The following is a 15,529-nucleotide window of genomic DNA, read 5'->3' on the forward strand; positions in this document are numbered from 1 at the left end:
CTGGCCCCCTTCACACATGTACTCCTGACAACTGACAAAAGATTTCCCCCTGTTGCCGAGTTGCCCTTTCACACATGTGCCTCACAGCGGGGGATTTTCCCTGTTGGACGCGGCGGGGGGGTCTCATGACGTAAGAAATGCATATGCTGCCGTTCCCTACAACTGGTGAACAATTTTGGCGTCGTCCCTCACAGCCAGAAGCTCCTGAATCTCTTCATCTCTCCAGTTTGCTAAACGATCCTTCTTCTTCAACCTCGGATGAATCACCCTGTTATGTGTCGCTCTTTCGGTTTTGCACCAGTTGCATGACATAAACGTCATCACCTGCCCACTTGCTCTCGGTGAAAGTTCCTACCTATTACCTGCTGCGTTCACACATCGACTCAACCAACTTCTTGTGGACATTTTACTTGAAGGCTGGCAGGGAAAAAGTCTGGGGTGAAAAAGTTGCCTCTTTGTGTTCAGCCGAGCCGGACAGTGTCAGGAAATTTTCAGGAGTGCAGTGTATGTGTCAAAGTTTAGTCTAAAGGTCAGGTTAATGTTAAGCAATTTTACTCGTCCACTCCAGTGTCAAACTGTGAAGTAAGACTGGAAGAAAGAAGCACACATGGCGAGTGCAAATGCAAAGAATCAGAATCAGACGTACTCCCACAGTGGAATTAAAGCATTACAGTTGCACGCTGTAAGAGAGAGAGGGAATAGAAGTCGAATAAGTGGTTAAAATAAATATAAAATACAACACAATGAAGTCCTAACCAAGCTGAAGTAGAAATAGAGATTGTAATATAGTATACAAATGTACAAAGTCCTGCCTTACAGTGCTCAGAAGACGCCAAATTAAAACTTGGATAGCAATTTCAAGTCCTTTCTTTTCACGCTGGCCACACACAAACACATACAAGCACACACACGCACACACTGCGTCTTCATGTTGCTCCTTGTGTTGTCTTTTTTTTTTTACATTTCACTGGCTGAGATCGTTGGCTCGAATCCGGACCCCGGGAAATGCCGCCAAAGTAAACATGATGCTAAAAGGAGAGGATCAGTTGTGACAGCACACGTGCCAATGGCAGACAATCAGTACTACTCATTAAAACTGTAATAACATGATCACAGCTAATTTGGTTTTCTGCTAATTGTGTGAGCAGAGAAAGGGACCAGTGACTTGAAAAACACTGTGATAACACTTTGTCGAGTCTGACTGGTTAATATTGAAAAGGCTGATATATTTTAATGCACTTTGGACACATCTCATGAGCAACAGGATAATAGAATACATTTTAATCTTTGTTTAGACTGTCACAGAGCGATGCACATGTTGCTGCTGAAGCCTCTAAGTGTACTCTAAGTGTTTGTACACATAATGAACCTTAATTCATTCAGACTGATTGGATTAATAAGAACCGGAATGGGGTTTTTAATTCGTTAAGAACTCTTTCTCTCTCTCTTGACCTAATTAAATCCTCACTGACAATATTTGTTTGGATACCTTCAGCTCCAGATGCGCTCACGCACGTGTGTGTGTGTGTGTCTGTGTGTGGTGAATGTGACAGTTGAGAGCAGTGCCGTTGCGAGCTCTCGACGAGATAAGATGGCATTCATGTGTGAAGAGAGGAGCTGTGCCTCCACTGCAGATAAGACTCGTCTCTTGACACCAAAATACACTCACGTACTTGAACTGTTCTGAAGTTTCTCCCGCTGCTTGTTGTTGGTTTTTTTTACTGTTGCCCTCTTCTGAAAAGGTGCAGCAGAGAAACCATTCATATTGGATGGTTCTCTCCAACAATACAGACATATAACGTATATATGTCTATTGGGATCGCTTCAAAAACAGCTGTAATTAAGAAATGCATTAATGTGAAATGGATGTGTCAGCTGAGCGGAGGGAAGCAGGGAAAAGGATGGTGTCTAATGTGGTATGAAGTGATTATTTATAGCTTTGTTACAGCTGAGGAAGCTGTAAACACATCACTTACACTCTATCACAAAATTGTTCTTACATCTTGGGTAACAGTTGCACTCTCCTTTTAACTCTGTTTACTTGACTCTTGAGGGAATTGTCTTTTCTTTTAGCTGCTTAATATTATAATAGGTTCATCAGCTACATGCTAGTGTACAGCAGAGTGTTGTAGCTGGATACAAATGTTCCACTTAATAAGAGTGGTAAAGACGAGTCATAGCAGTGAAGTTGGAGGTCGTTAAACCAAAACAAAGACCCCAAAGAGGCTAAAATGTGTAATGGATGTATGCCTGTTCCTCACCACAAACCAACCCTTGCACAGTACACGAAGCTATTGTTTTTATTTTATATATAAAAAAACAGGAATTACTGAAACTAAAAGAAGCCTACTTGTCATATTGTCTTCTAATGTTCAGAAAGTTGTTTTTGTATATTTTAGGTGATAATCTCAAATATTTTCATGTAAACAGATGTCTGTGAAGTCTCTATCTATCGCCGAATGAGGTAACACAATGGTGACTGAGCCTATGGCCCTCAGATGAAAGCATTTGCATTTGCAGTATTACAGACTGGGTGTCTGTGGCGACTTTCGTGTAAGAAATCACAAGCGGCGCCCAGTTAGTGACGCGTTTTCCATCAGCCAGCGGTGGTTGGTCTGCCAGAGAGGGTAGGCGGAGCTAAGCGGCTGCTTTTCCGCTCTCTGCGAGTGTTGCGAGTAAACAGTAATCTACTATGGCTGAACAAACAAAGAGAAGATGGATGACTACAGATACAACTTCAACAAGAAGTGAAAATCCAAAGATGAAGAAAAAAACTCAACGCTCAGATGAAGCAAACAGTCTGAAAAGGAAAGCGACCGTCAGCCAGGAAAATCAAGAGTTACAACCGGAGCCAACCGTGGACGTCACACATGCAGCACTGTCTGGATATCTGAAGTGTGCTCCCGCAGTAATCGCCACAGGTGCAGGGTTTATATTCTTTTTCTCATAATGGACGCCTGGTTAGAAGTTCAAATAATTTACATTTAATCTTGCTAGCATGATGTTAGCTTCCTGTTGGCGCTGAAGAAGCCAGAGGGTTATATGAGCTGACTTGAAATATCTCTCGTTGCCAAGTTGTTACTAAAGTCTGTCCTAATTACCATATCGGGGACGATGCTTTTATTGCATAATAACCTTATACAATCTTGTTCCAGGTCCTAGTCATACCATAAGTTGTCACCAGGGAAAACTGAGTTATGACTTGTGAGCTATGACTTTTTATTCTAATTTAAAGATGCCTTTCATTCCTTTGGTGGGGGCCATGTATCTAATATAGTGAGATAATGCCCTTTGTGGTGTCCATTATCAGGAATTAATGCACTGCAGAGATGCAAAGGTTAAGGCGTCACTTTCATCCATTAGTTCTCAGTAATGGACTCATCTTCCATCATTCCTTTCCTGTGCTACACTCAACGTGTAACATGGCACAGACATAAGGAACAGAGCTTCCCTCATCCTTCGCCCACTATTTGTTTACAGTATCACACTAAATCACCTGAGCTGTTGTATAATTAGATTGCTTTAGTTGATCTCCCAGGCCTTTGATTGGCTCCGGTTAATAGCATTGAGTGTTGATGTGCAGCCATGTGGATTTATTTGGAGCATGATGACGAAGCTGTGACTGCGTGACTCTGCTGTCTTAAAGTCGTCCTCAGCGCTGTTTTACCTTTAAATCTGTGCTGCATAAAAAAAGAACACATTAGAATTGATAATGTGGTTATTTTAGAACATTACGTCTCCTGAGATTCGTCTGTCTTACTTCTTTACTGTAACAGCCAAGAGCTGAGCTGTTGATTTTTGGGTTTCTGCTCATATGTTTCTGTACTATCAAAAAAGGTACACAACTGACAGGATGAAAGCGCTTTGATTCTGCAGCATGTGAGGAAGAAACTCTTGAAGCCAGAGATTTGGGGCAGGTCTGTTTTGTTCAATTTAGGCACTAAGATGACTCTTGTGATGTTTAGCCTCCTTTTAGTCTGTCCTCGTATAGTTCTTTCTTTAAGCTTTAAAGGGATTGTCATGCAACTGCTCTTCTGTAAACATGCACAACCATATTTTTAGGCATATTCAGGGAAATATACTTCCTTCCTATACTTCTGGAAAGTTCACAAGACACCTGGATTTAAACAAATAACTTCCATCTCTTTGGGAGAAATCAAGTCAATTCTATGATGGAGTTTGGGAGATTTACAGGCTCATTTTAATGATTCCCTTCTCATGTTTAATGAGGAAATTCAATCAGCTTTGTGTAAATTCCATCCACTGTTTCATTACCTGAATTTATCATACCTAAATGTAGGAGGAGAGAGGAAAGCAGCTGTGCGAATACTAATTGTCAGATTAGCCTGTTCAACTCTCTGCGTTTCTCTCCCTCCCTCGATCCTTCCCTCATGTCTGTGCCATGCAGAAATAAATCGTCGCCTGCTCCTGCAGACCCACTTCCTTCAGTAAATAAGACAGCTCCTGCCCCAGGGCCTTGTCACAGCTGTTTCCAACTCCTATGGAACATGATGTATGACGATGATATTAGCCTGACCTGGAATATTATGCAATGAAGCCGCTTCACATACCAGAGGCCATTTCCCTGATTCACAGTGAGCTGGATGCTGGTTCCAACCGGCCACCAGAGTTTGAAATTAAAAACATAACTAACACGTTCGAGAGGTTCAGGATGTCCTTTCAAAATGAACAGGGTGAATATTACTTGTACTGAGAGATGTTCTCCATGAGGCCGGTGCAGAGCTGGGCTTTCATTTTCTGTAACGCCGCCTCTCAAAAGCTTAAAACAAATGTGGGATTTATTTTATTGTATCGTGAAATCTAACTACTGATGAAAGTTTCACTTTATTAAAATAAAAAAGGACTCTGGTTCATTTTATTGTAATAAAGAAAACATTTTAATTTAATTTCTAATTATGTAAATGTAAATTATTAGCTGCCTGTTTTATTGAGCTGTTCTCAGACACACGCTCGTGGAAATTGCTAGGCCTGTTTTTTAACTTCGGGGCTGCAAAAAAATCAGATTAAATCATTTAAGTTTTATTGGAAATTAGAGCTGCAACTAGTGATTTGTTTAATTATCTAGAAACAATTAGTTTAATTATCAAAGACTCTTCTTTCCTCAGTTAGTCACGTAATAGTTTGGCCCTTAAGATGTCAGAGACTAAGTGAAGGATGTTCCCTAAAGCCACAATTGAGTCTTCAAATGTTTTCCGTACGTAATATCCAAAAACCAAAGAAGAAGACATGCTTTATTAATTCAACTTTTTCACTCTGTTAGTAAAAACATGTGACACTCACATAGGCCCGAAATACACACAGAATTGGAACCCTATGGACATGCATTCATGCAGAGATGTCAGAGTGAGGCGGCTGCACATGGACATGAACTTGCTCTAGGGCACCTTGACTGTGCTCAGGAGAGGAACTGGCTCCTCTCCAGCTACCAGCCACAATGAAACGGTTGGTCCATACCGGCCACCCGCTGGTTCCCAAGCCAAGTCCCTACAGACTGAGCTGGCCTGCTTGCCTGTGTAGCTGGGACCAGGACTTGAACCCGGATCCCCTGTGGGAGGGAGCGTGGCTCTGCCACTGAAAGGATATGCAGTTCATATCATGACAGACAAAGGAAAGCAGCAAATCCTCATAACTGAGAAGCTTTTTGCTGAATCTGTTGGTCAATAAATCATTTCAAATAGGTTTTATAGGTATTATATATAGTTTTTAATATACATATGCCATTGAAGCAAATTATATGTTCTTAAAAAATACAAAAATATGCCACACAAAGAATAACAGCCTTATGACACTTGCTGAGGTAAGATGTTCATGATGTTAAAACACAATGACGTGTCAAAAAATTCAAGAAATCCTTGTCTAAGGTGTACCAGATGGACCTGTTATTTCAAAGGACTCCAGAATGGATGAGCCTGGAGAGCCCAAATGTTTTCTCTGTATAGTTGTTGAATAGAAACGGGCTGCAGATGCACTGGATCCTGTTTGGGTGGGAGGTTGAATCTGTCCTCTCTCTGGTCAGTCCCTGAAGAAGCTCCTCGGTCTCAGACACACAGCTGTGCTCTCAGCTGTTTGCTTTTCAAGTGTGTTTGGCTGTATATTCAGGGAGGTGTTTACACACTGTAATGTTTGCCATATTTTTATGGTTGTACGTTTTCTATGACATCTTTCAGCTGCTAAAAACTGAAAAAGGTTTCAGATGGTAGAGATCGGGTTTGTTCATGGAAGCCAATTTCTTCTCTTCTTGGGTTTTCAAGCCTTTTTTTAAAATAATGGCTAAAACCAACAATTATTTTCCATTTTTTCTTTCTTTTTTCTATAAAAGGATCATTTTTTAACCCTTAAAATATCACAACATAGTACTTGTCCTTCACATTTTTTCAGATCAAAAGGTGACGTCTTCAAATGGCTTCGTTTTGTCCAATCAGTCTCTACTTGTTATCTGTTTTCTGTCCCCTTCTTTGATTCATTCATTACATATAAAATGTTCATGAAGATGATGCATTCACCCACATCCGCAGGACTAATGAGGAAAAAGCTGAATTCTTTCCCAGGGTGGGAATCTTCCAGCAGCCATAGATCATCCTAAAACGCTGGCAGACAGCTATGTTTATGTTCCTAACCGAACACTTTGGCCGACAACCAACCAGATTTGGAAAAGTTTTACCAAACAGGATTGCAAAATTTGTTTGTAACCAAAACACTTATGAAGCAAAGAGCCAGGGAGGATGGCGACGATGCTGCCTGCTCCTAATCCTTCCTAAGCAAGTACAGCTGCTGCGATTTAAAGACAAGCCTTAAGCTTTTGAGGGAAATCTACAGCCTGTGTTAGTATTTGACAAACTGTTCAAAAGGTGAGGATGCATCATTAGGTTATTCCACTTTATATCTAGTCACTGGGAGAGGATAGTGTATTATTATACTATTTTAGCAGAAACATGTAATACTGTATGTACTCAGTTCCTCATTTCTTCATTATCAACATGTTTGCCAAATGACAGAAACATTAACGAACAAGATTCTCTCATTTGCCATTTCCTCTTAACGTTCAGAGAAATGTTATTCAGTCATTAATTGTTGCAAATTATTGTCTATAAATGTAGTTTACAGGATACAGGGTTGTGTCCTGAGAGATGAGATGCATCTGTCTTTAACAGCTGGTTATTCAGAGGTCGGTGCAGACAGGACACAGTGTTTGAAACAGACAGAAAGAGCAGTTCAGCAGCCGCTCACACCTTGAAGGAGAGAAAGCCGAGACAAGAGTGGCAACAACAAAATGATAAGGCTGCCACAGGGAGCCTCCTCTTATTGCTTTTTTAAAATTACCTAATTTTCTCATTTGGATGATTAGCTTAAAGGCCCAGACAGCACGTGTTATCAATCCTCCTTTATCGCCTTCATGAACACAAAGTCTCCTCACCAAAGTTTTCACTTGTTTCGTGTGAGATTTCTTTTGTTTGTTTTTTTCCTGCTTGGTTTGACGTCAGTCTCGAATGGAAAAGCGCGATGCTGTACACCTCTGCAAACCAATCTAGCAGCACTTGAATCAACACGTAATGACAGATCTGAGATTGTTTCTGAATTTTGCCAGCCCAGTGAGACCTGATCAAAATCACCCACACAGTTTTGATGAAGAAGATTACCAGAATGTCAGAGTTGTATTCGCCTCACAGTAACAACTGACAATTTTTTTTTGTCCCCAAGAGTGTTGCTTATTAGGTTTCAACTATTTCTTGTTATCGAAGCCTGAAAAGGTTCCAATAATTAACATTGTACAACAAGGTATCTGATTGGACAAGAGGCATTCAATAAGTGCAGATACAGAGTACAACAGCACTGGGTCTTTTAACTGTGTGTATCATTTCGCTTCAGCCAGGTGTTCTTAATACTGTTAACATTACAGCAGACTCTTACATGAATGATGCATGATAAACAGAAACATACAGATGAATGTTGAAAATACAAAGTTCTGCTGTAACATGTAGACACAAACATAGTAGCTTTAACTATGCCCTTTTTCAAAACTATTGTATAAAAGCAATATCACACTCACTGTCATGCTGTTATACAGAATATCAGCACACCTGACCTACAGCCTTGTGCTGATATTCTGTACAACAGCAGTCGAGTGTGATATTGAAATTTATACCCAAGGTTTAACAGTTGAGTAATCTCATAGAGCATAAGTATTAGTGACTTAGTAACCACTTGGGTCTTAATATCAAACATGACAATAAAAATGGTAATATATTCTGCACATTGATCGGGGGCCTGAAGGGCAGATGGATTGCTGTCCCATGCAATGTCTAGACTCTTGTAACAGCGTTTCGTGGTGCATGATGCAACACTTCCAGTAGATAATTTCATGCAGAATTGCCCCAGTGTCAACAGCAGTTCATGCACCTCACATATGATCTGCCTGGTTACATAGAGGCTGACTGATGGTGACAGTTTGGAGGCAATGTCGATAATATTGTGCAGAGTTGATTGATTAATTTAATAAACGTGTGCAACGTCTCCTTCAAAGTGGGTAAAAATAGCTGATGTAATGCTGGAAAGTTATCTGAACCATCTCGTCCTCTTTGTCCCAATCTGCTTCCTTTGTTAATTCTAATTATGGCGTGACCATTACGGGGTCGTGAAGGACAGTATTAGTATTTTGTATGATTTAATCAGCCACAATATAGCGGCTTCCCGTCCCTGGAGAGGCTGTACGGGCAGCCTTTTTGGCTAAAATTAAATACACCTAAAGGCGACAAGGCAGCCATGTCTCCTCCTGTCGCTTCCAATCCCTCCCTCCATCTTTCAGCGCTCAACTCAGCTGTCTATAACCAGCATGCTGCCGTTGAGACTCACCCAAATGACAGGTACAGTTCATGTCTGTGTTTCTAAATCCAGAGCGGGTCACATTGTGTTGTGACATAGTAGTTTTAGACACATTCAGCTTTTGTGGCTTCGGGGAGAGGCTATAACCTGCTGAATAAAGATGTAAGAAAAGAACCTGGTGGGAGTGAAAACGTCAGATTGACAGAGAGCCTCTATTCTAATTGTAATATTTCAGATATGAGGAACATTTGAATTATTTAGCCCGTCTTGTAACTGTCCAACTTTAACATTACTGTTCCTGATGAACAACCACTGAGGGCTTTTCCCACCCAGCTCTCTCTGACCAGAATATGTAAAAACGTCCCCCGGAAGATGAATTATCACCTTGTTAAGTTTCTCCTGATCATCAGGAGCTCGTTGGGAGCTCAGTGCCAGTAAATTGTCTGCCCAGCCTTAAGCTGTACCTTGACTCCTGTTGGACATCATGGAATTTAATTTAATCTCAGCCCCATTATAAAACAATGAGCCAGAGGTGGGCTTAGTACTGAGGCTGTATCACGGAGTCCAGTTGTTCTTTTACGAGGCCACACTGGTGATACAGGGAGAGACATCTGAAACAGTGCTCTCATAACACAGGGAGGACTGCTTTGTTAATGTACTAATGCATTCGGAAAGTACCATCCCCACATTATTTCAGTTTGCTGTCCGTAGTGGATTACCATACATTTATTTCAGTCAGGACCATTATGTCAAAATAATCTTTATTTACTTTGTACAAGTTATATTTGGCGGTATGGTTCTGTTCTGGGACTCCCAAAGCCTGAGGCAGGAAGAGCACACCTTCCTGCCCTTTGTGAGCCATCATGTACGGCTACAGCAGGGAGCGCAGCGGCAAAGACCCCCCAGAACAGAACAGCATGAATGACGATGACTAATTTCAAACACAGCATGAAGGGAGGAGCTGGGGTGGAGCTGGGTTGCAAATCAGCCAGCAGAGGAAGCAGCAAAGGAAGCTGGGCTACAGCTGTTTAAATAATCGCTCTGACTGTAATTTTCCAATAGAAGGCATCGGGGAAGTCAGCGGAGCCATGAGCTGATTGAGGATTGGCTTAGCTCGCTGTTGACAGCTAATATAGAGCTTGACGTCGCGGCCTGCCTGAACTAACGCCGTGCTTGATTCTCTTTTCGAGGTGGTTTTGAGTAAAATTTAACCTTTTATTATGGAAAGGAACAGACATGACAGAACTAGGGCTGTAACGGTAACCGCATGACCAGATTACTGCAATAATTTGACGCCAACCGCTGGGCGGACCAAGTGACATCTTCACCGCTTCATTATTTTTAAATATAAACACGGTGATGTTGCTCAGTACGCATCCAGCGTCTCTGGTGTGTTAAAATCTAAAAGGACACATTAAACTCACTATCCATACGACCCAGGGACGCACCTCATCTTTCCATACAGAACGATACATTATGAACAATAGAGTTGTTTAAAAAATCACAACAATTGGCTGTCAGAGCACTGCTGTTTCAACCCTGAGCCTGTGCGCAGTCTCGCAATATGCTAGTTTAGCGGCTACAACAACAACAACCTCCCGGCACCACAGATTTCATTTCAACAAAGAAGGAAACCAACTTAGTAGTGAAAATAAAGTCGCCATTCCACCGCTCATGCTGTGTTCACTCATGTCGATGATTTACTGTCTTGAGGACGCACTGTAGTTAAACAAAGAAAACATACTTGTAGCGGGCTGAGGCGGCGTTTAACTGCCAAACCGCAAGGGGGCGCTAGCGTTTCACCGCGTCAGAAAAATTAAGTCCCGTCACAGCCCGAGACAGAACTAGTGTGATCGTGACACGAGCTCTGACATTTCACGTCACAAGCTAATATGTCGTATTTATCGATTCAATATGAGGCTGACTAATGTAACAAGTAATGCCAATTTTAAACCAGGTCACTTTTGTTTATATAGCACCAAATCACAACAGAACTTATCTCAGGGCACTTTATATATATATATATATATATATATATATAGCATATAGAAAGATGCATTGATGATGAGGTTTGGGCTACTTTAGCTCTTGGAAACCTTAGAACAATGAAATTGCCATCATGTTGTCTTCTTTTGAAATGGCACAGAAACGTACACGCCAAGGACAACATGCTCAAAATGATAACAATGAAGTCAGAGCTCGCTCTGCAGGACAAATAGTTTCACTTCTGATTAACTCAAACATCTCTTTCTTTCACCGAGGTCCATAAAAGATACACGTTACAGATATAACTGTATTTTGGCCAATGGAGCGTAATGTAGCCTAGTTGGAGGATCGTTTTTCAAGGCCAGTTCCAGTTTAGATTTTAAAAAAGAAAAAGATCAAACAGGCTTTTTTTGGTGTTGAAATGTCGGAGTGTACAGTAGCATATCCAGTGATTCTGTCTGTGGACTTTCCCGTCTGTGTGGTTTCCTCACTGCTGCTCTTTAATTGGCACTGTTGACAGGCCACTGGCTGCGCCTCACAACAGCCAAACAAGCGAAAGGTTGAAACGTGGTTCTTCTCGTCTGGGCTCGCCTCTCATTCTAGCTCAGGGCCAGCACAGGACGGCACTCATGTGTTCAACCAACCAAAAAAACTCCCCGTAGGCTGTTTGTGTGTGTGTGCGCTGCGCTGATGTCTAAAATAAACACACTTGACTTGGCCACAGCACGTTAAAGGTCACTACCGATGTCTCCTGTTGCAGGAAAAGGAGAAAAGGGCGGATTTTTGTTCGGTTGTTTGCCATCCAGCCCTGTGTGAGTAGGTCTGGGGTATGACAGGGCATTGTTTGTGCGTATGTTTGTGTGCTTGTGTGCGTGTTTGTGAGTGTGAACTAAGATGCCATCTGTCTTTTGGTCTAAGCTGTGGGCTGTTTCTGAGGAAAGTTCAGAACACCTTAAAGTCCGAGTACCCGGAAAAAGCATCATTTATTCCAACATGGAGCAGGAAAGTCAGACAGATGACACGTACTCTCTAAATAATGATGAAGTAGAGAATCCTATGAAGGCCAATACATGTGCACAGCTGATGTGAGCTCTTTGTTCATAATGTGTATCAATATGGTTGTGTATGTCCAACAATGAATAACAAGTTTCCAATGTTGTAACAAAAATACGACAAACAATCTGAAAATAAGAACTGTTCCATTGATCCATCCAAAAATGCTCCATTGAGAACATATTTTGGCAACAATATTGGTGTTAGCCACACGTTTGTTAAGCTATAAACACCAGCAGTAGTGTGTGAGCCCATTATTGGTTTCAGGAAGTAACTCTTTAAAAATATATTGTTATTTGGACTTCTATCTAAATTATGACCATATGCCCTGGTGGCTCGAGGGCTTGGAGCCAACCATGAAAGAACCTGAACATCCCCGGTTCACTTTTAGCCAGTGACAGTTCTTTGGACCTGCTCGACTCAGACTGCAACAACTATTGATATCAGTCCTCCCCATAGAATCATTATTGTTGCTGCTAATGCTAATAGTAGACCTGTCTACTCCAACGGTTACAATTACTATTACTACAGCCTTTATCATTACTATGCTTCTCTTGCTAATTTATTATTCTCAGCCTTTCATCATTACTATGCTGTTCTTGCTAATCTTTACACTAGTGTACCACTATTATTGGCATCATAACCATAAGTATGTATTACCTGTTGTTGTTGTTGTTGTTGCTCTCTTTGCCTGTCTCTGTCCTGCATCTCCTTCTATCCCATTTTTCGGCCCATCCAGTCGAGGCAGACGGCTGTTCAAGGTGCCGAATGTTGCTAAGTGCTACTCCTGGTGATTCATGTTGGGCCTCTCTTTGAATAACATAACAAAGATTACAGTCTAGACCTGCTGTTTTTGTAAAGTGTCTCGAGATATCTTTGGTTTTGATTTGGCGCTATACAAATAAAATTTGATTTGATTTTATTGGAAGAAGCTTCCTTGGTAATAATCTACTTTTCTCATCTAACTAGATTCAAAACTAAAGGAGACTCAACATTTTCAAATTTGGCTCTTCAATATGTAAATTTGAATATTTGAATATTTATATAGCTCCAAATCATAACCAAGGTTGTCTCAAGACACTTTACAAAAAGAGCAGGTCTAGACTGTGCTCTTTTTTTAATGTTATTTAGAGAGAGACCCAACATGAATCCACCATCAGCAGCACTTTAAACCGAAACCTCGAGCAGAGCCAGGCTCATGTCGAACAGCCATCTGCGTCGACTGGACGGGCCGAAGAGTGGGATAGACGGAGATGCAGGATAGAGACAAATAAACAGAGCAACAACAACAACAGATATTAGAGACATATAGTTACCACGGCAATAATGGTGGTGTGTGGTATATTAGCAAGAACGCTATGGTAATGATAATAATAATTGTAACAGTTGTAGTCAACAGGTCCATTATTACCATTAGCTACTATAAAAATGACTCATAATATTAAGAATCTCAGTAAGAGTCGAGCTTTTTTTCCACTTCAGTTGCACACTAAACTCCTATAGCTGCCTCTGTGAGTCTTATGTCTCATGTTTCAGTTCCTTCATGAAGACTCTCCTTAACTTAGAGAAACTAAATGTGTGCATCCTCCTCAGATTCAGTTATAAAATCCCAGCACATAGTGGAGCATCGCTCCTGCCAGCCTGCTGACAGCGCCTGAAGCCAAAGAGTCAGTCATAGTCTCGGGCAGTGGAGGAGCTCGTACAAACGTCTGGTTCAAAAGTGGTGCGGCAGACTTGGATGACAGTCATCAGCGGAGCAGAGAGCAGACAGAAGACAGAAGACGAGCTGCCTGTTTCTCTCACCATCACAGTTAGTTTGTTGGTTTTTGGTTGTTATGAGACGCTGTCAAATGTCCAGCTTGCTGTTGATGCTGCACTTTTTTAGCTGCGTCATTGTCCAAGACTCGACTGACAAAATGTGAGTCGACTTTAGGTCTTCTCAACTGCTGATATGAATCATAGAGTATAGGGGGCAGCTCTGTTAGAGCAGTCCATGATATACTGTATGATTTATTAAGGTGGACCCATTAGATGTGATGTTAAATTTTAATGTGCTCTGTACTTTGCTCTGGGATGAACAGAAAGAGCTCTTGATTTACTCCTTTCTTATTTTCACCGGCGCTCTCCACCCCCTGCTACTTGGGGTTAGCTAATTCCCATTATACTCTGACAGCCTGTTAAGACTCCGGTTATTTGCTGGGCAGTTGGAGGGATCTGTAGCTACAGGCAGTGTGAGGAAGTAAAAGGCTTGTATATCTCCTGAGACACACAGGCTCTGCAGTGGAGGTTATCTGCTTGGCCCTGCCTGCGGTGCTTTAAAAGGCTGGTTGGATGAATGGCAGGCTTTGCCACGGATGCTGCCAGGGATTTTTGTGATGGTTTCTTTTCTTTAGGTTGTTTTCCCTCCTGTCTCCCGTGGCCTTTCCTCCATGCCAGGACCTCTCTATGGCTTTTCTGCTCCTTGTCCCCCGGAGTGATGCTGCACCTCCTTGCATCACTTTACTTTAGAGATAGTAGAAATAAAATCAGAACTGTAGCATCTTCCTTTACAATCACACTTGACCTTCAAATGTCAGACGTGGCATTCAAACAGTAAAGTACATTTACGTCGTGGGAGACCTGTGCTCCTCCAGCTTTTACAATAGTTACTCTCCATGTAAACAGGTACTTTTTAGCCCCTCTGACTGCATAATGACTCTTTTTAAAGCCATTTTTTTGTCAGTCAACTATTTAATTGCTGCTCCACTGACAGGCTTTTGTGCTCTGACAGCACACAGCGAGGCTGAGCCAGTTTTTGGCTGCACCAAGCTTTTCTGCCAGGAACTGATTTGGGTTGTTGGTTTAAATCCAGCACAGATGTCTGTTTAACCATGGTCTATTATGCCATCAATTATAACGCCATTAAATGTCTCCCAGTTGGCTTATTTGGACGTTATTTACAGTACAGTTGAGTGCACCACAACTAATTAAAGTTAATAACTTTTTGGCTGCTCTGTTCAGCCTGTAATGTTTTTCATTTCACAGATTTTCTGGATGAGGAAGGACATGAGAGTGTTTCTGTGTTAGAGGGCAGACAGAGGAGAGGGGGCCGGTCGTAACTTTAACAAAAGTCTATTAAAGAATGAAGAAACCCCGCAGATGCTCCTTCTTCTCACTTAAAGTCAGCCGTTTGGCAGCATGTCTCTTTATAAGTTATAACAAAGACATTATTCCAACTTTATTTTCAGCTTTAGCTGTTTCGCAACCTTTCGCAACCACGTCAACAATCACAGGCAGCAAAGGACAAGAAAGACGAGTAAATTCTGCAGCTCCCAAAGTCAAGTAACTTAACACGACCGATTATTAAGAGACGGCTGTTTCACAACGTCCGCACGTTTATAGCAACGCTAGATCCCTGTTGTGCTTCCACCTTAAATAAGAAACAGCTTTAAGTAAGAAGACTGTAGAGACTTTAAAAGGTCCAACATGTAAGATCGGGGCCAGTCCACTGACTACCTGGGCTCTAATTTATCGGGAGCTCCAACGATTAGTTGATTAATCAATTAGGCAGTAAAAGGGAATTAATTTTGATATTGATTCATCGTAATTTTTCAAGCAAAAAATGTTAAACATTTGCTAGTTCCAGCTTCAAAGAATTTTTATCATTTAG

General features: G+C 41.5%; 1 protein-coding gene across 1 annotated transcript in view; it reads left to right on the top strand.

The window, feature by feature from the left end:
* man1a1 (mannosidase, alpha, class 1A, member 1) overlaps positions 1–15,529 on the top strand; it is a 163,631-nt gene that overhangs the window by 42,771 nt on the left and 105,331 nt on the right. The window lies entirely within an intron of this gene.

This window comes from Semicossyphus pulcher, unplaced genomic scaffold (assembly GCF_022749685.1).
Source record: "Semicossyphus pulcher isolate SPU_LCO1_2020_fin unplaced genomic scaffold, fSemPul1.0.p SCAF_11, whole genome shotgun sequence".
Classification (NCBI taxonomy): domain Eukaryota; kingdom Metazoa; phylum Chordata; class Actinopteri; order Labriformes; family Labridae; genus Semicossyphus; species Semicossyphus pulcher.